We start from the raw sequence: 19,740 nt of genomic DNA on the forward strand, positions 1-19,740 counted from the left end.
TGTGTATGCTGGGGGCTACCCCTCCCCTGCTGGTTTTCTCTTGTGTCTCCGTTGCAGCCTCTTCTCTCTGAGCCTTCACTGTACCCAGGGGAATGCGTAGCCCACCTGAGTGATTTGTTTGAATGAACTTGGGTCAGACAGATTAGTTCTGTCCTCTACCCATAGTGCTCTTGTGCACCTAGCACCTCTGGGAGAGGGCAGGCAAGTCTGCCAAACTCGGAAGCTCAGCTTCCAACTAATACCACAGTTACATTCTTCACTACCAGTATTTTTTTATGAAGACTAGCTATGTCTTCCTTCCTATCAACTTTCCTAACTTCAGGCCGCCTCTAGAGTGGAGGCCAGAAAATGACCCAAATCAATGCCAAAAGCCCTCTTATGTTGGTGGAAAGAGCTGAGGAGGTGGGGAGGACGCCTTCTGTCGTGTCTCTGAGTTTCCAATGTCACTCTTAAAAGATTACTATATTAAACCCTTCAATTTTACATTAGCTTATAGGCCTGACATCTATCTCATTATATCTATTTCTATATCTGTCTGTCTGTCTGTCTATAGCTTGATATGCCTGGAACCTAGGAAAGGCTTAGTAATAATTTTTATGCATATGAACCAAAGCTTGGATGAGAAATTCTGCATCCCAGAAGCATCTTCCCATTCCTGGAGCATGGCTGGGGCTACTTCTCATGCTCCACTTGTTAGAAGGAGAAAAGGGACAAGACTGGGTTCCAGGTGGTTCTGACCCTGAGAAATCTCTCTAGGAACCAGACATGGCTGGCGCTTGATCACAGCGCTCTCTTAAAAAGCTTAGCAATGGCTCGCTCGCCTATTTGACAACTACCAAGTGCCCATGTGACCATCACGCAATATTAGTAAAAGTGTACGAGATAAAACCTCGCTTGAACAGAGTTTACAGTCCAGGTCCCAGGCTCAAAATAACCCATGCTAGTTGCAAAACAGCTTATAATCAAGCAGTAGCGTGGGTATCACACACTACATGTGTGTAGGGGTCAGAATGCCAAGCGATTTGTGGTGGCAAAAGGAGGCAAGAAGAGCAGGCTGTGGACTTGCAGTGAAACAAAGCCTTGTGCAAGGCCTCTTTTGTCGTGTCTGGACTGTGAGACTCACAGGGCAGAGCTGATTTAGAAGGAGGCAAGAACTTCACAGTATCCAGAGCCCATACAGGCTACGGGAAGCTTGGACAGAATCAATGACAGCTGTGGTACCCACAACCTCAGGCCTGGTTGGGTTTGGCCAGTGAAGAGTCTAGTGGGAGAGTGACATTTCACTGACTCCCGCCCCGCCCCTCAGATAACACTAGCTTGGTGTTCGCCTCTGTGTCATTCTTTCCTTCTGGGTGCTATTACCCTGACCCTTTGCTTCATCCATCTCTGCTAGCTCCACATGCCCACGCTCTCCCCTGCCTCCTTCCTACACCTTTGCCCTTGTAATAGCCCCTCTGCCAACAACCAGTTTACATTACCTAATTTCATTAACCTGTCTGTCTCCTGATAAACTCAGACCCTGCGCTTAAGAAACCCACAGTCTAGAAAGAAAGCAAGGCCCAAGTGAAATAGCGTAGCAATGGCATGCGCTCCAAACCCATGCAGTTAGTGCTTCTCCCCCCCCTCCCCCCGGGGCCTCTGTTTCCTCACCCCGGAGCTTTTGCAGGAAGCAGCAGTCTCGGGCCCCCAGGAGACAATGGTTCGCTTGGTTTTTGCTTTGCTAGAAGGTAATTGCTGAGCTCTCTGGGAAGAGAGGAAAGTGCTCAGCATCCAACAGACTCAAGATACTGCAGCTGGCGTAGGACAAAGAGCATCTTGAAGAACAGAAACTGGGTTTAATGGATGGCAGACAGCAGGCCTTCATCCCTGAGGGTTCTGTAAGTAGGTATCAGGACCTCAGCGGAGAGCGACTTATGTATCTAAGAGACTGGACCTGGGCCTTAGTCACGTAGCCTTGACCATGAGAGCAGGCCTGAGTTGGTGCCCACCTATTGGGTCTGGACAGTCTTGTTAGTGATGGCCCACGGATGTGAAAGCTGTCCCCAATGGTGCATAGTGTGTCATATCCTGGGGAGCTAAGTCAGCCCTGCATGAGGACAGGATGCCTCATTAGTGACTAAACTTAAATTTGCCACTGACATAGTGAGGTGGGGACTGAGCAAAGATTAGGATTCCCAATGGAGCACATGTTGGTACCACAGATTGATAACTGTGCTAGCAGTGGGGCCAATTGGTTCTGACTCAATAATTCTTTCTCTTTTGGAACACTGGTGGGCTGAGATTACCGTGAATGGCCTGAAGTCATAGCTGATAGGGGACCATCATGTTCTAGTGATAAAATCAGTTTTGAAAGAGTTCTGAAGAATGCTTTTAAACCTCTGGCTTGATACCAGAGGACTTAGGCAGTCTTTGGAAAGAGAACACAAATATGGCCTATTTATATCACCAACAATGATAATTTCTCTGAAAATCTAATAAATATGAAGAAAAATAGGTTTATATTCCTTCTGGGTGCTATTACCTTTGCTTCATCCATCTCTGCTAGCTCTGGATGCCCACGCTCTCCCCTGCCTCCTTCCTACACCTTTGTCCTTGTAATAGCTCCTCTGCCAACAACCAGTTTACATTACCTGATTTACTTCAAGCCAGGCGTGGAGGTGCATGCCATCACGCCCAGCAATCTGGAGCAGAGGCAGGTGGATCTATAAGTCCGAGGGCAGCCAGGTCTGCAGAGTACGTTCCAGGATAGCCAGGACTACACAGAGAAGCCCTGTCTCAAAAACCAAAAAGGGAAAACAAAAGAAAGAAAGAAAAGAAAAGAAGACTTCAAAGCTTCAAAGCCTGTGTTCAGTTTTATTTCCAAACATAAACAGATGAGCAAACAAAGCTGAAGAGAAAAGCAGCAGAGCCCAGGAGTACCACAGTCCCCACGGAGAATGTTCTATTACTCAGAGGTCATGGTGGTTCTTTACAGCAGGGGCACAGGGAGCATTAAACCTGAACACACTGCTGGAGAGCAGAAGAGGGCTGTACCTGCTTGATGAGGCCTATGTGGGAGTGAGCGTGGCAGTGGTCATTAAAACAGAGAGGGGACCATGAAAGAATGAAAAACTGGTTTTAAAAGAATGAGCTGTGTGCGGTGTGTGTGTGTGTGTGTGTGTGTGTGTGTGTTGGGGGCGGAGGCAGGGTGGAAAGATAGCTTAGCAGTTAGAAGAACTGTCTACCCTTCCAGAGGACCTGGTTTCATTTCTAGCATACACACTGTGACTCACAGCCATGTCTATCTCTATCCTCAGGGGACCCAACACTCCTTCTGACTTCTGTGGGCACCAAATACATGTGACACAAATACATACATATAATCAAAACACCCATATACATAAATAAAGAAACTTTAGAAACCAAATAAATTAAGAAGCAAAGCCTAAAAAATAGGAGATTTGGAGAGACTTAGAATACATGGGATATGAAAATGGAAAGCAGCATCCGGGGGTTGAGGGTATAAGCAGATGGTGGGGGAAAAAATGAAGACTGATGGGGGGGGGATCAACCAAACAAAGTTCCTATGAAAGTAAGTAAGGAAATTTGTTATTTTGTATCTGAACTGAAAATAAGTCTTCTATATGTTTCCTGTAGATTCTGCAACAAATTATAGAGGCTCAAAGCATCACTAATTATTATCTTCAGGTCACTGCTGTGGACCAATGGTTTTTTATCCTGTCTCTTGTATTATTTTTAATAAAACACTGATTGGCCAGTAGCCAGACAGAAAATAGAGGTGGGGTGACAAAAACAGGAGAAGGCTGGGAAGAGAAAATGTCAGTCTTGTAGCCATCACTTAGACTCAGAGGAAGCGAGATGTGACTGCCTCGCCAAAAAAGATACCAAACCACGTGGCTAACACAGACAAGAAATTATGGGCTAATATAAGTTATAAGAGTCGATAAGAAGCCTGAGCTAATAGACTAATTAATTTATAATTAATGCAGACCTCTGTATGTTTATTTGAGACTAAATGGATGTGGGACCTTGTGGGACAGAAACCTCAGTCAACAAGTGGTGCCCAATGTGTAGGCAACTGCATCCATAGAAAATCTGAACAGCTGCAGGACTGGGCGGGACAGAAACATCAGTCAACAGGTCACAAATCCCAGAAGGGTTGAACTGGACTTAAAATAGAGGTATCAGCAGTTTCACCCCCTCTAGAGACTCTAAAAATAAGCTATTTTTCTTGACATTTTTGTGCTTCTTTTGGTTTAAATAAGAATATATGCTTGGCTGATCACTTAGGCTTGTTACTAACTGGATATTATAATTTAACCCATATTTCTTATCTATGCTCTGCCCCATGGTGGCACCTTTTTTCAGCATGGCATGCTCATCTTGTTTCATTCTATGTCTCCTGGCAACTTCCACTCTCTGCCCCTCTTCTTCTCTTGGTCCTCTTGGTCTGGTTCTCTCCTAAACCTACCCTGCCTAGTTACAGACCAGTCAGATCTTTATTAAACCAATACGAGCAACAAATATTCCATGCACAAAAACATTGTTCCACAGATTTCCCTCTTTTTATCTAATTAAAAAGGAATGTTTTAACTTTAACATAGTAAAACTATATATAACAAAAACAGTTATCAAATGAGAATTTCAGCTGTAATATCCAACTTATTTGTACTTGGCAAAATTAGAAAAAATACTCTATTATTTATCTTATCTTTGTGTGTCTAAAGTTTTATACTTAATTTATCATATCTAAGGAAAACTTTAAGTTGAATTATGTAGTCTTTAACTTTATCAAAGACCCCAGAAGGGTATAATGTTACCTAGTGAGAGGAACCTGAAGAGTCACCCAAAGTTCCTCTGTAACGTTGGGACATCCAACTTTGGGTTACAGGCCTAGTATATCTTCAGATATTCCTGAGAAGGAGGAAATGTTGAAGGACTGTCCTATTTTGTCTTGGCAAAAAAGAAATATTTTTCTTGTACTATGCTGATCCAGTTTTGACAGTAACTCTCAGTAATTGAAGCAAGGGCAGTTTCTTGCCCAGATAGCTAAATTTTGCCATAAAGAAGGCAAACTCCATATGTAGGTTCTTTGATGTTCATCATCTTCTTTTCTTTCTTTTAAAAAGATTTTATTTATTATGTATACAACAGTCTGCCTCCATGTATGCCTGCAGGCCAGAAGAGGGCGCCAGATCTCATTACAGATGGTTGTGAGCCACTATGTGGTTGCTGGGAATTGAACTCAGGTCCTCTGGAAGAACAGTCAGTGCTCTTAACCGCTAAGCCATCTCTCCAGCCCCCATCATCTTCTTTTGAAGTAAATTGGTGTTTTACAAGAACAAATGTGTTTCACTGTCATGAAAATATTTTAAATACCATATTCTGTAGGTCTTTGGAGTATTTGAAGACCATCTACTTCTTAAGGCTGAATTGAGCCAATTCTCTGGCTCAAGACCATCTTTCCTGCCATCTTCAAAGCCAATGATGCTGGGGCCTCATATTTCTTACATAGTCATTTCTCTGGTGACTCCTTTGTCCTCTCTTCCACACATCAGGATCTTGAGATCCCCTTGAGCCACTTATTATCTGTCTGTCTGTCTACCTGTCTGTCTGACCATCAATCCACTCATCTATCTATCTATCTATCTATCTATCTATCTATCTATCTATCTATCTATCTATCTATCTATCTATCCATCCATCCATTTACCCACCCATCTGTCTACCCATCCATCCACAGGCAACAGAATCCTTTCCATCTTCTCCCATATCAGGACATCTTGTTAGCAGACTTCATTCTGTCTGAAAACTCAGAGATGTCTCTCTTCACAGGTTCTGAGAACTAGGATGCAGAGGCTTGGGTAGATTTTTCTGCCTGCCAAACTCTCAAAGGAGCTTTACTGTCAAGGACAGGATGAGAGTGGAGTTATGATGTATTTTCATTTCATTTTTCACAGTGGTTGTATTCCTTTACAACTTTGTCTAGTAGAGTCTCAAGAAACTTCTGTTACTTGCCCCTTCCCTTTAGGATTGTCCATTCATAGAAGAAAGCAGTGTTACACACCAGTTGTATTGTTCTCCACCCAGTGAGAAAGATGAACTAAAGTGGCAGGCAGAGCAATCTGAATCCCCCTAGTGAAGTAATCACCTGTCCTTCCTATTCTGGCTTACCTCACTGAACTCTTAGGTACCACTGTGAGTGAGTTGGAATGAAGTCTGCTATTTGTGTTTTGCACAGGGGAAAAGAATGTGCTCCCTGGTGTCACTCACAGGTCACTATAGACTCAGCCATGGACACATTGGCCCAGGTTGCCAACCCAGTACCCTTCTATTCCATGCTGACTACATTTCATTTCTTATTAGGCACCTGAGGTTCCTGGATGTGAAGAAACCTTCTTTCACCCTCCCTCCCTCTGCCCCTTTGCCCCTTTGTCCCTCCCTCCCTCCTTTCCTCTTTCTCTCCCTCCTTCTCTTCCTCCTTCCCTCCCTCCCTCCCTCCTTCACTCCTTTTTTTCTTCACTTTCTTTTCTGGTCTAGGGGGTTCTTTTGGTCCCTATTTTGTCCTGAGATTTCATTTTTAGATGATTCTGAGAAAGGTTAATTCTTTAGGTTTCACTCTGGCACCAGCCAGGGAGAGTCCTCCCAGAGCCGAATAGTCCTCTGAGCCTTGACTCTCCTGCAAGCAGGTATTCTAAACTCTGGGCTTTTTATCGTCAGTAACTGGGCTAGACAGTTAAAACCTTCATTAAACTCCAAGCACCTTTAAGATTATCAGATGCAAAGAGAACCAAGTGATCAACAGGGTCCTTCACATAGAGTGCAGTTATCTATCCACCCATCGACTTAAGACTCTCATGAGTGTGCTCTGAGAAGTGGGGTTGTTCAAGGTCACTTGGCTAGATAGTGACAGGTGGAGGGCCAGAACGTACTCACTTCCCAAGCTGCATCTGCCACCATCGTCGAGTCTTTAACAGAGGACACCCCAAGAAGACAGGGCAGCCAGGACACAAGGGATGCTGAGCTTCAGCTTCTCCCAGATGCTGTGTCCTAAGCACTCAATCTCTGGAATTGTTGACACTAAGAGACTCAATGGCAGGAAGGCTGGGCAGAGTTTGGGTTGAGGATGGGGTTTAACTCTCAGTTTTGCTGTTATTGTCCTAGGACAAGTTAGAGACATACTTCCAAATGTACATTCTTCTTCTTTTTTCTTATTTCCTTTCTCTGGCAGGGGCGGCAGTAACTAGGGATAAAACCCAGAGTTTTGTATATGCTAGGCAAGGGTTCTACCACTAAGCTGTATCCTAAACCTTCTATTTAAAAAATATTCTGCTCTTTCATAATTTCACATACATACACACAGGTACGCACAAGCATGCATGCACAACATTAGTTAATATTTTCACAATTACCCTCTTATTATTATTCCTTTCTCCCTTCCACTGAGTCCTCCCCCATAAGTGCTCCCTTTCTGTTTTCTGTTGTTGCTTTCCATGGAATTTGATTAGAATTGCCTGCAAGAGCATGGCTGGGGGTTTATTTACTAGAACAAGGGCCACTTACTAGTGGCTGTACCACAGGTGAATATGATTCCTTGGCCCTAGCAGCCACTATATTATGTGTATATATATATCCACGGGGAGGGGTGGGGCCTCATGAGTCCCCCTCCCACTCATGATGGGACATTGATGAACCCCGTCTTGTGCAGGTCTTGTTCATGGGGGACAAGAGCCTATCGTCTCTAGAACACAGCATCGCACAACACTTCTTCCAATTTCCTGGCTCTAACGTTTGTCCTACCCCCTCTACTGTGATGCTTCCGGAGTCTCGGAGGGGTTGATATAAATGTCCTCTTTAGGCCAGCTCCCTATTTTCATTAATGCATTGTTTTTTAACTTTTTAAGACAGGATCTCACAAAATTGCCTAGGATGGCCTAGAACTCACTCTGGCACCCTAGTAAGTTTTAGGGTTATCATCTTCTTGACTCAATCTCCCCTGTGGCTGGGATTATAGGCCTATATCACCAGACCAGACTCTTTTGTCTTTTTATATTTCTGTATAAGGAGAATAATGATAACTGTCTAAGACCAGAATCAGCAACATAGTTCTCAAGAAAACCTGTGACCATGCACATGGCATAGCAAAGGCTCAGCAAATCTCCCCTCCCATCCCTCTTCTTGCCTGCTGTGCACACAGCTCCTCCTCACCTGCACCTTCAGGAAGACACTGATGATAGAAGGAAACCCAGGAGCATAGGCAAAGGTTACTGCGAAACTGAAATGCAGGTTTTGTTCTGCTATTGCTGCCCTAGATAATGTATTGTATTTCAGTATGTTGTATTTTTTTCCATCCATTAAAATGTGGGTAGCAAAACCAACTCTCTCCTAACCTCATGAGGCTTAGGAAACATCTAAACTTCTAAGACTAAGAAAAATCTATAGAACAAGGAGAAGCCCAGTTGCTCCTCTTACTGTACAAACAAGCAGAAAATGAACAACTAAGCAACTTGCTACTGATTGAGCACTATAAATATTTCAGGATGAAATGAATTTAGAAGTAGTCAAAAAGCACTTGATTAACAACTCCAGGGATTAGAATCCTTCCTCAATGTAGCTACTATTGTTAATAGATATTATTGAACAAAAGCTATGCTGTAGACTGACTATAAATAAGAATATTTAAAGACAGACCCTCCCTAGTGTCTACCACGGAAGCCAGTTGAGAGCAAGCTGAGCATGAATACATGAGCGATGTTCCAAGGAGAGAAGGAGAAGTTGAATTGGGAACTCTCAGAGCACCTCAGATGTCAAAGGGTTCAAAGACTGAGAAAAAGAACACAGAAGAATGTTCCGAACCAAAGGGATTGGGGAGATAATAAAACAACTTTCAAGGAGCAGCCAGAAGTTGGGGCTGGAGATCTACTGGAGATGACATGGTGGAAGGGTCTGTTTCCGGCTTCTGAGACCACGTACGACCCCTGCACACATTGCATCCCATCTCCTCTGAGCAAGTGCCTCCTCCTTCCTGACACAGTTGTTGTGGTCATTTGCCAGCTCCACCATAGCAAGTCTTCAAGAGACCAGAATGGCATTGTATTTGCTTTGGAATGTCAGTCCAGTGGTGCTCATGTGTGGTAGGAATTTTGTTTGTTTGCTTGTTTTTTTCCAATGTCTGTTGGATCACTGTGTGATTGGAGAGAAGGAAGGAAGGATGCTGACTGATGAGGCCATAGCTGGTTCAGAGGAAGGAGCAAACAAGGCTGTTGGCTGCTATTCAAGAGAGCCCTGGCACTTAGGTGGTGTTGCTGGGGATATAGCGGTTTGGATGTCCTAGTGTCGGGTACACACCTGGGATCACTCCACTCTTCTCTCAGATAGCACCACATTCTCCGCATGTGGTGCAGCTGAGGTGCAGACAACCAGTGTAATTAATTTCCTCTTCTTTGCCTGGGTGTTGTGTAGGGCCGGGAAATGGCCCTAGCCTACAATAACCAATGTGTGACCAAATCTTGACCTCCGCTTGGGTTGGTCTGAATGAGAATGGATGGAGTTTCCTAATGTGCCCTAGGTTCTGGAGGAGATTTATCTCCCCCTTTCCACTGTATGAGCTTGGACAAGAACATTCTTTAGCATTATTTTTCTCCATGAGGGAAGCCAGAGTGAGATGCAACTGACTCATGAATAAGAACAGATCTAGAGTAATGGAACAGAAATATGAACCCAAATCATTGAAGACACTTTGACAGAAGCTTTTTTTTTGTCTTGGATCAGTTCATCCCATCATGTCTGAGTCTACTTGGCTTGGGTTGTATTAAGATTCCACGGTAAACTATATAGCTACTGTTCTTCCACTGAGAAACAAGTGGGAGATGGTGGTGCAGTGGTGAAAAATTAAGTCTGGCTACACCATTCCATCACCAACTCTGTGTTAGCAGGTAAGTGATTTGAATTCCCTAAGACGTGGTGTTTCCAAGGCGAGGGCAGAGAACAGATAACAATAGGCTTGGGAGGATTAAGTGGGATCACGCATGCGCACTGCTGAGGACAAGGAGGGCTGGGAGGAGAGCAGAGCAACCGCTGAGCTAAACCGCACAGCCTGAAGGGTCCTGCTTGGAGGTCAAGTGTGAAGCCGCATGCTGAACTTCTCGTTACATTTGTCTCGGTTTCCCTCAGTTTTAAGTTCTGTATTATTATTATTCTTTCATCTCATTGTATTGTATTTATTGGGAGAAACAGGATCAGCAGATGGATGATCTGTTGTCTGTCTGCCTGCCTGTCTGTCTGTCTGCCTGCCTGTCTCTGTCTGTCTGACTATCTATCTATCTATCTATCTATCTATCTATCTATCTATCTATCTATCTATCTATCTCTCTACCTACCTACCATCTGCCTATCTATCTTTTAGTATAAAGAATTGGCTCACATATTATACAGATTGAGAATGCTGAGAAATTGTGAGCTGGTGACACAGGAGGGCTGGTGACATAATTTCCAGTCCAAACCCAAAGGCCTGAGACTTAGGAGAACTGATGGACAAAGTTCCAGTCTAAGGGCAGAGGGTGACGTCCCAGCTCAATTAGTCAGATAGGTCAAGTTCCTTCTTACTCAGTTACGCTCTGTTCAGGTCCTCAACTGATTGGACGGTGGCCTCACTCTCTGGGAGAGCAAACCACTTGACTCTGCCAGTCAAATACTAAGATCACCCAGTATCACCCCCTCAGGCATACTCAGAATAATATCTGATTGGATATTTGGGCATCCTATGACCTAGTAAAGTTGATGCATAAGACTAACTATAGAGTTTCACAATAAAAACAATAACACCGGCTTGTTTTTGTTCTGCACACTGGTGATATGCAAATGAAGAAGAGAGAAAGATTGAAAGAAAGCAAAAAAGGGAGAGAAGAGAAAAGAGGAAGAAAGGAAGGTTAAGGGAGGGAAGAAGGAAGAAGGGATTCTGTTGTTTATGACAGTGCCCTTGTGAATGTTTATGGTTTAACATGTTCTTTCTTTCCATTGTCTCATTTAATCCTCATGGTAATCCAGGACGTTGTGACACGTGTACCATACTAATTACAGCACAGAACCAGTGTCACTGTAGTGTGTATTGTCAAGGTCATGTGACTCAGAGGCAATAGTAAGAAGACCAGAACTGAAATCGCCCAAATCCAGCGTCCTGTTTCTTTGCTGTACTGTATTTTTACGTACCTGTTTGCCTGCAGACGGCTACAAAGTTGGGAAGAGTCCAGTTACAGGTTTATCCTCCCTATACTGTAATATGTCCTGGAGAGGGGACACAAGTTCAGTACAAAAATCGTCACATGTTGATGGAGGAAGGTCATTGGTTAAGTAATAAAGAAACTGCTTGGCCTCCTAGGTTAAAACATAGGTGGGAGGAGTAAACAGGACAGAATGCTGGGAGAAAGAAGCTGAGTCAGGGAGTCGCCATGATTCTCCTACTGGACACAGATACAGGTTAAGATCTTCCCTGGTAAGACACCTCATGGTGTTACAGGGATATTAGAAATGGGTTAGATCAATATGTAAGAGCTAGCCAATAAGAAGCCAGGCAGTATTTAAAAGAATACAGTTTCCATGTAATTATTTTGGGGCATAAGCTAGCCATGTAGGCGGCTGGGGTGCCGGGGTGCCTGGGACGCAGCCCCGCCGCTCATATTACAACAACATGTTCTAACTGTTATTACTCATTTGCAGACACACATAACAGCTTTTCCTTCTTTTTTTAATTTTTATTTTTATTTATTTTTTTTTTGCCTTGGACTGATGGGGAGTACTTTTTGGAAACACTGCCTGGCTTGGCATAGGTTGATCACTTAATTCTCAACCAGAGAGGACTCGTGCTTTGTATAATGGCTCCTGAAATGTCGACATGCAAGAGAGCACAGAACAGCATGCTTGCTTGTTCGCCTCCTTCTAAAGCCACCAGAAATTATTTAAGGAAGTTGTAATGAAATGCAACTGTCACTTATTAAGGATGGATAGCTGGAGTGCAGTTTCCCATTACTGGAAACGGCAGGATCAAATTAGGAAATAACAGTCCTCAGCATCTTCTCCAACTTGCTTTGCATAATGTTTTGGGAAAGATGCCACTTCAACAGAAAACTGTCATTGTGGGGGCCAGGGAGCTTTCCCCAAAGGGACTGTGTTTACAGCCAGCTTTCTTAGCCCTTTGGCAGGTGAAGGGACTGGATGGGGAGTGGAGCCTCCTTGTGTGGGCTCTTTCTGGGAGTTGGGAGGATGAAGGAATGGGTTTCACATTTCATGGAGTTCAGACACCTGTTCTTGTGCTATTGACATCTCTAAGTCAGATCTTCTGCTTTGGAGTTAGTTCTGTGAGGTTCACATTTCTTACTTTATATTGGACCAAAGTGGATCCATTCTATAAGCAGTGTGTCTTCAGTGAGGCCAGCCTCTTGCTAGGGTGGCTAGCCAGGATGAAGAATTATGTCTGCTTCATCTTACTACAGTGTTAGATGGGGACACAGAAAATAAATCTCTCTCAGGAAGCATTTCATACCATAAGGATAATAAGAGAATCAACAAAGTAAGGAGTGGATGGGGGAAGGGTTTATTTGAAAAGATAAAATACCTTTCACAAGCCATGAAGCATGGGCCATTATTTCCAGATTATCATTGTGTTTTTATATCACCAGGGAGGAAACATAGACAGAAAGAAAAAAATTGTTCCTATTAAAAAGGGCATTTGAATCACTTAGTTTGTCTCCCATCTAAAGAGAGGAATCTGATTCTCAACACCCTGGTTTTCCTAATAACACTGAGGGTCAGCTTTGGTTGTCCTCAGTAAGAAGTCAGATCAGCTCACCGTTCTTGTGTGTTAGTGATTTTGACCTCGCTAGAAGCTTACAAGCAACTTAAGGGAGGAGAGGGGTTCATTTTGGTCCCTGTCGTCAGTTCACTGTGGTGAAGGTGTGATGGAGTTCATGGCACTGGGAGTGCCTTACATCTTGGTGGCCAGGAAGCTATCTGAGGGGACAATAGAGTGATACTAGGTGAGCAACCAACACATCCTCACTAGGACCACCGTGCCACTCCCTGCTCTGCCAGAGTGCTAGGACTCTCTTGAGTCACCAGTAGCCTTTGTTTGTCCCTTCCTCTGAGCTAGATGTAGCTAGCCATTCAACAGCATGGTACTAGGTCCCCAAAGATCTGTGAATGAGATGCAAGAGGCCACCGGCACCCATTCGTTTTATTGCTTATGAATCTCTTCATACACCCGGTGGTATTCTCTTGCAATGTAGGCAGGACACACATTGTCAGAAGGATGAGGTTGATGGTTGCCATTATATTCTGTTCTGATTATGTGTCGTGCTTTGCTTGAGTACCATTGTTTTAAACACTGTTTCTTTGAGAGGTGCCCGGGCCATTGCCATGAATGGTGGAGGGATCACTTTTCTTGGAAATAGAAGCTTCAAGAGGGCCTCCTCAGTGGAGGGCATGGATGTTTATGTCTCCCCCACTGTCACGCTGCTAAGCACAGGGATCAAAGACTGCCATTGCTCCACCTTCAATATACAGTGTGAGTGGCTCACACTCATCTATGCTAAGCTATTGACATTCTACGCTCGCTCTTCCATTTTTACCCCAAGCAATGGAAGTTTCCCATGAGTTGTTTGTTCTTCCTTATTGGCACCTGTTACCTTGTGGGGAAGTGGGGCGGGCAGGGAGCCTTCACTGCTGAAAGGGTTTTGTTAGTTAGGAAGTTCTCTCTTCTAAACGGAAATAAAAATCTGCATTCCTGCCACCTCCCCAAATTATTCATTTCCCCCTCTGGAAAATCAGGGGCTAAGACAACACCTTCTCTACATGTCACATGCCGTGACAGCTGTCACGGGTCCCCTCTGAACGCTCTTCTCCAGGCAAAAAGTGACTGGTACCCTCAGATGGGTTCTTGGATGACACAGTTCCCCGATGCCTCATTATTCTTCTTCCTAGTCTCCAGATCCACTCTGACTTGCCAGTGTAACCTAAATGGGGCCTCAGTGCTTCCCTGCTGCATCTACCACAATGCTATAATGAAGCCTTTGCAGTTTTATGCTCAGGAACTAAACTGGAAACTATGTAAAACAATTTAGTATACTCTTTCAGGACAAAAATCAATCATCAGCTTCCATCTTCAAACATTTCAATGGATCCCAATTATGCTAAGATGAAGAACCTAGAAGACCTTGGCTGACCTGGTTGAGGATTCCTTTTCTGGTGTTACCTTCCCCCAGGACTCCTGTGCTGTTTGCCCATTTGCTCTCCCATGTTTTTCTTTCTCTGACTTTGCTTGGTAGTGATCAGCATCATCCCGAAAGACGCATTGCCAGGCTCCCACATCAGTCAGGCTCCAGTAGGGTTGGCTCACCAAAGTCACCGATGAGACTGCAGAGTAGGAGGGTATTACCATGCTCCCTACCCCACCTCAGACAGTGCCATTTCCTGTTCCTTCTGTGGTTTCACCTCCCACCAGGAAGGCATTGCGGCAATGTGGCCCTCGTCAGGTGAGTTCAACATGGACTCTGATTCCTCTCCTCTGGCTTCCTGCAATCCTAATGACTCAGTGAAACACATTGTCCCCTGGTTGTCTTAACTTTTCCACTACAGCTGTTAAAAATTACATCCATTAAGCCTCCTTGATTTGAGATGCCTTGAGAGGTTTCTGTTTTCCTGATTCTATCAGTCATCAAGGTGTAATTGCCATGAGAAGCTTTCGGTTCTTGGAATGAACCAGGTTCTCTCTTGCATGCCTAATATAGTTTTCTCTTCTCTAAACATCGTCTTCTGTTCACACTTCGCTCCTCAGTGGAGAGTTGTCTCTTGCTCACCTTTTATTATGTACTATGTATTATGCCCCCCCCACCCCCTGCTTTGTAATTATCCAGTCTTGTGCCTGGCTTGTAGAAAGTGCTCAGTGAATAACTTAAATAACATTAGTTAGCTGTATATGGGAAATGAGTATGGTGATGGTCCCAGCATTATACACTTGGAGAGGTCAGACAAGTGCTGTGGTTGCCATTGGCAGGGTGCAGAACTCTGGGATAAGAAGGAGTATTTTGCTGAGGCTTCGCTTGTGACTGTAGTGTATGCAGTGGTCTGTGTTTTCTTGGTTTATCGATTGCATGTCTGTGAGCCCCTTGGAATCAAGTGATCGGATGAAGAAGTCTTTCTGGGGTTTCCACCCACAAAGTATGAAAATGTTGATTGTATCAGGAACCCACACGCTGGGCAATGGCCCAGTATTCTTTAAAAATGTTGATGAGACAGGTTGTCAGTCAGAGCCTTCTCTGGTATTAAAATAACCCTGTAGGTTTGGCCACTTTCACTGGTTTGATCTCCCCTCCTCCCCCGGATGTCAGGTACACCCTGTAAGGTAATGGAGACAAACCGCTTTGTAGTAGGTTTTGTCACATTTACTATCTGTGAAGGATATATGAACTTGTTTTGTTTTGTTTTTTCTTCTTGGTAACTTAGTTAATTCCAGTGAAAAGTTGGTCTTTAAGAACAGGTGAAGTTTCCTGAAACCAATGCTTCTGTCAAAGGGTTGAAGATAAGGGAAATCATTCTCCCTTGCATACGGGACGTACAGGGTTCCTAAGTTGTGTTTTTATCAATCAAGTGCCTTTTCCCCTTTCAATAAGGAGGCTTCCTGTGACTATTCTGGCCCTATGTTGCTGCCCCCAAATTCTAAGGCATAATGGCATCTGGGTAAATGCTGAGCTGATAAATCCGGACCAAGTCTAAGCTTAGGAAAATTTGAAAGTTCCCATCCATCTCAGAAAATCCCAGCAAGCAGCCAGAAATTCTGAGTCTATCTGTGTGTAGTAGAAAACTCTGTAACTTTGGGCCCTCGGAAACACCCAGAAGTTCTTGTCATCAACAGTGGTTCCGAGCTTCAGGAGGCAGGAAAGGAGGTTGCTAATGCCTCCACAGAGAAGGGATCCCTGGGGAGTATTAATGAAATAACCACTTTCATTTGGAAAGATGTTATGGTCCTTTACAAAGAACAGTGCCATCCAAAGTAATGTGGCTGGTGATAAGAATCTATTGCTACCAAAATCTGAATAGAAGTAGCGGAATGTTAGCTCTTCTTCAAAGCAGATGGGACTGACAATATGCGGAATTTGATTCTATGCTTTTTCAGGTCAAATAAAGCCCAGACATTTTGCTGAAGTGGTAGAATCTTGAATCTTTTGTGACAAGATGGCTCAGTCACTATTGGAAATAGGTGTGCATATATCCTTTAAAGGTCCTTGGAGGATGTCATCATTGTAATGTCTTACGTATGCTCCTGGAGGAAGTTGAGTATGGTTAAAAACTTGCCTGAAAAGACAGAGTGTTCTGGAAGGAATTCTGAAACACTGCACAGGGAGTCAGGTAAGCACTGTGCTCCTTGGAAGGTGAAGGAAAATGGTGGCTGAGAGGCCATCAAAATAAGTAGCAAAGATAATATATTAGCCAGATGTATAAGAGAGCAAAATGCTTTGCTGTTGCTATTACAAAGAGGCAATGATGTCCATGGTATTAGATATGGGGATTTTATTGAAAGTACCAAAGCAGTAAGACTGAGATATAATTTTTAGGCACACTGTCTATCGGGCTTATACAGTGACCAAACTGGACTACTGAAAAGGGTTATGATTGACTAAGCACCCTTCCTTCTGTAAATTTTCATTAATGATGCTTAACTCTTGTTGGCTTTATTTCAAAGTGTGTCAGACTATAGCTATTTTAAATGGTGGAAGAGTGTATATGCATGTGTGTGTGGAAAGGATCTATAGGATTCTATTTTGAGGAATGAACTGGGGTGACAAAGGGCAACTTGATTTTAATTTATTACTCATTGGGTCAGGTCCTCTTGACTATCCAGCTATGGGAAATTTCGCAGCAGTGAATTCTATGATCAAGGAGAGTTTAATGTAAGCTAACTATTCTGATAGCAAAGATGAGGCAGTCTCATTTGCTGCTTTATTTCTGTTAATTTTTCTAAAAGTACAGGGGTGCCATAGTTAATGTTTCTAGGAGCCTGTGTATAAGTTGAGGTTATATGAAGACCATGAATACTTACCAGTTTTAAGGAGACACGTGAGTATGAGGGAGACAGCACCTCCTCTAGGCATCTTGTACAATAAAGTCAAACTTCTAGTGTCAAGAATGGGTTGCATCTTGTTGAGTCATTGGCAAAAAAGGACACGGGTATTCCCATTGGTATTGGTTTTTCTCTACAGTGTGACGGAAAGCCCCTATTACTAATGATACAACTCACTTATGTCATTGATCATGGAAAAAATTGAGCTTTTGCCCAATTAGAAACTTCATGACTACTAACTAGTGTTCATGGTGTTGAAAAGTACTGTACATGCATGCTACCAGAGTCTAATCAGCAACACTTCCCAGATGCAAGCTTGTACCCTACAACAGCAACTTGCCAATATGATATGCTGGTGCCGCAGTGGTGCAAATTTTATGGGAATAAGCAACACCTTAATTTTGGGCTGTGGGGGTTCAGTGCCAACTCTGTGAGATGGAACCCATGTCTCACATAGCACAAGTGTCAGAATAATTGAGACAAGTCATGGGCCCTGTGTAGAAACCTGCTGTTATTATTCTGCTAAAGGAAGATAGCAATAAAATGGTTTCTTGTGGTGGTCTAAACGAGAATGGCTCTCACAGCCTCATATGTTTGAAGAGTTGGTACTTAGTTTGTGGAACTATTTGAGAAGGATTAGGAGGCATGGCCTCGTAGGAAGAGGTCAGTGGAGGTAGGCTTTGGGGTTTAAAAAAAATCCATATTATTCCCAAAGTAGGTTGCTATCTGCCTCATGCTTGTGGATTGAGTTGTGAGCTCTCAAATATTACTTCAGAACCATTCATGCCTGCCTACTGCCATGGTCCCTTTCATGGTGGTCAGGGATTCTAACCATCTAGAACTGTGAGTCCCAATAATGCCTTGGTTATAGTATTCTGTTGTGGCAATTGGAAAGTAAGGAAGGAATAAGATAACACTCCTGATGACATATTGCTGTACATAATGCTTAAATTAGAACATTATTTAACCTTCATCAGAGAAGCTGCTCTTTGAAATAGATGGGAGTTAATGCAGAGACCCAACTGGAGACTTTAGAACATTCTGCCCTAAATAAGATGTCTTTTTAAAATTTTTATCTCTGTCTGTCTGTCTGTCTGTCTGTCTGTCTGTCTGTCTGTCTGTCTAGCTATCTAGCTAGCTATTTTTTTGTTTGTTGAGACAGGGTTTTTCTGTGTAGCTTTAGAGCCTATTCTGGAACTTGCTCTGTAGACCAGGCTTGCCTCAAACTCACAGAGATCCACCTGCCTCTGCTTCCCACATGCTCAATTAAAGGCGTGCACCACCACCACCCTTCGGCAACACATATACTAAATAAGATGTCTTTATCAAACATCTCTCTTCAAGGCTCAGGGATCTATGTGACAGGGGAAGTAAAAAGATCGTAAGACCTCGAGAGGGTGATGCCTCCAAGGAACACAGCATCTTCCTGATACAACAGGACTGATACACATATGAACTCACAGAGACTGTGGCAGCACACACAAGACCTGTACATGTTCAAACCAAGCAAAAGTCTCAGCGTTGACAAAGGGAAGTTGACACAAATTCCCACCATTTGCAATTGAGGAATGCGGTGAGTGGGGTGACAAACACCAGTTTTCTCCTATAAGGTGTCCCTGGGTATATCAACTCTACTCCAGGGCAGCAGTGGTACAAACGTTATGGGAGTAACCAATCCTTAGCAGTTGGTCAACATAAAATGGACTTAGTACTTTTTGTGGGTTTCGTTTTATTGGTCTTTTTGTTTGTTTGTTTTGATTTTTCTTCTTTCTTTCTTGAGAGAGAAAGAACATAAAATTGGTTGGATATTGAGGTAGGGAGGATCATGGAGGAGTTGGGGAGGGGAGAGCATATGATCAAAATATATTGTATTTTTAAATAAAAATTAAACAACAGAGAAAGACCCCTGAACCAACAGAGAAGTAAAGAGGAAGTGGTAAAGAGGAAACTGTCCCTAGTTGGTGGCCAGTGTCCCTGGAAGTCCTTAGCAGACTTGTGGTGGTTATGATCCCCTCTCATCAGAAAACTGAGCGACAAGCTTTGACATAGTGAGCTTGGGAGTCATGTAGCCTGGACCCACCTTGTGTACATTTCATGTAATCTGGTTCTGGGGTCCCTAGCTTTCCCCATAGTCTGCTGAAATAAAAATTGTTACTCTTCAAGTGTTTGCAAGATCAAATGATTTGGGAAATTCAGATTTTGGAGTCTCCAGTATCAAGTCTTTCATCCAAGCATGGTGAGCCATGCCTATAATTCCAGAACTTTGGGGGTAGAGATAGATACATCAACAACTGTTCAAGGCCAGCCTCAGCTACATAGCAAGTTTGGGTCTATCCTGGGTACCACAAGGCTCTGTCTCAAAGAGCTGCCACCACTAAAATATACAGTATCAGGTTTTGTGAGTGAATCTTGTTTTTGGAAGGCTGGCTGCTGAATGATTTCTTGTAAGGAATGTGTCTTTTTTATAACTCTTATTCCCTGGATTATTTCACTGGTAGGTGAACAGTTGAGTTTCATCTCATTCTTCATGAGAAACTGATGTGGGAATGATTTCTTATTAATAAAGAAACTGCCTAGGCCCATTTCATAGGCCAACCCTTAGGTAGGCGGAGAAAACAGAACAGGATGCT

This window comes from Microtus ochrogaster, unplaced genomic scaffold (assembly GCF_000317375.1).
Source record: "Microtus ochrogaster isolate Prairie Vole_2 unplaced genomic scaffold, MicOch1.0 UNK26, whole genome shotgun sequence".
Lineage (NCBI taxonomy): Eukaryota > Metazoa > Chordata > Mammalia > Rodentia > Cricetidae > Microtus > Microtus ochrogaster.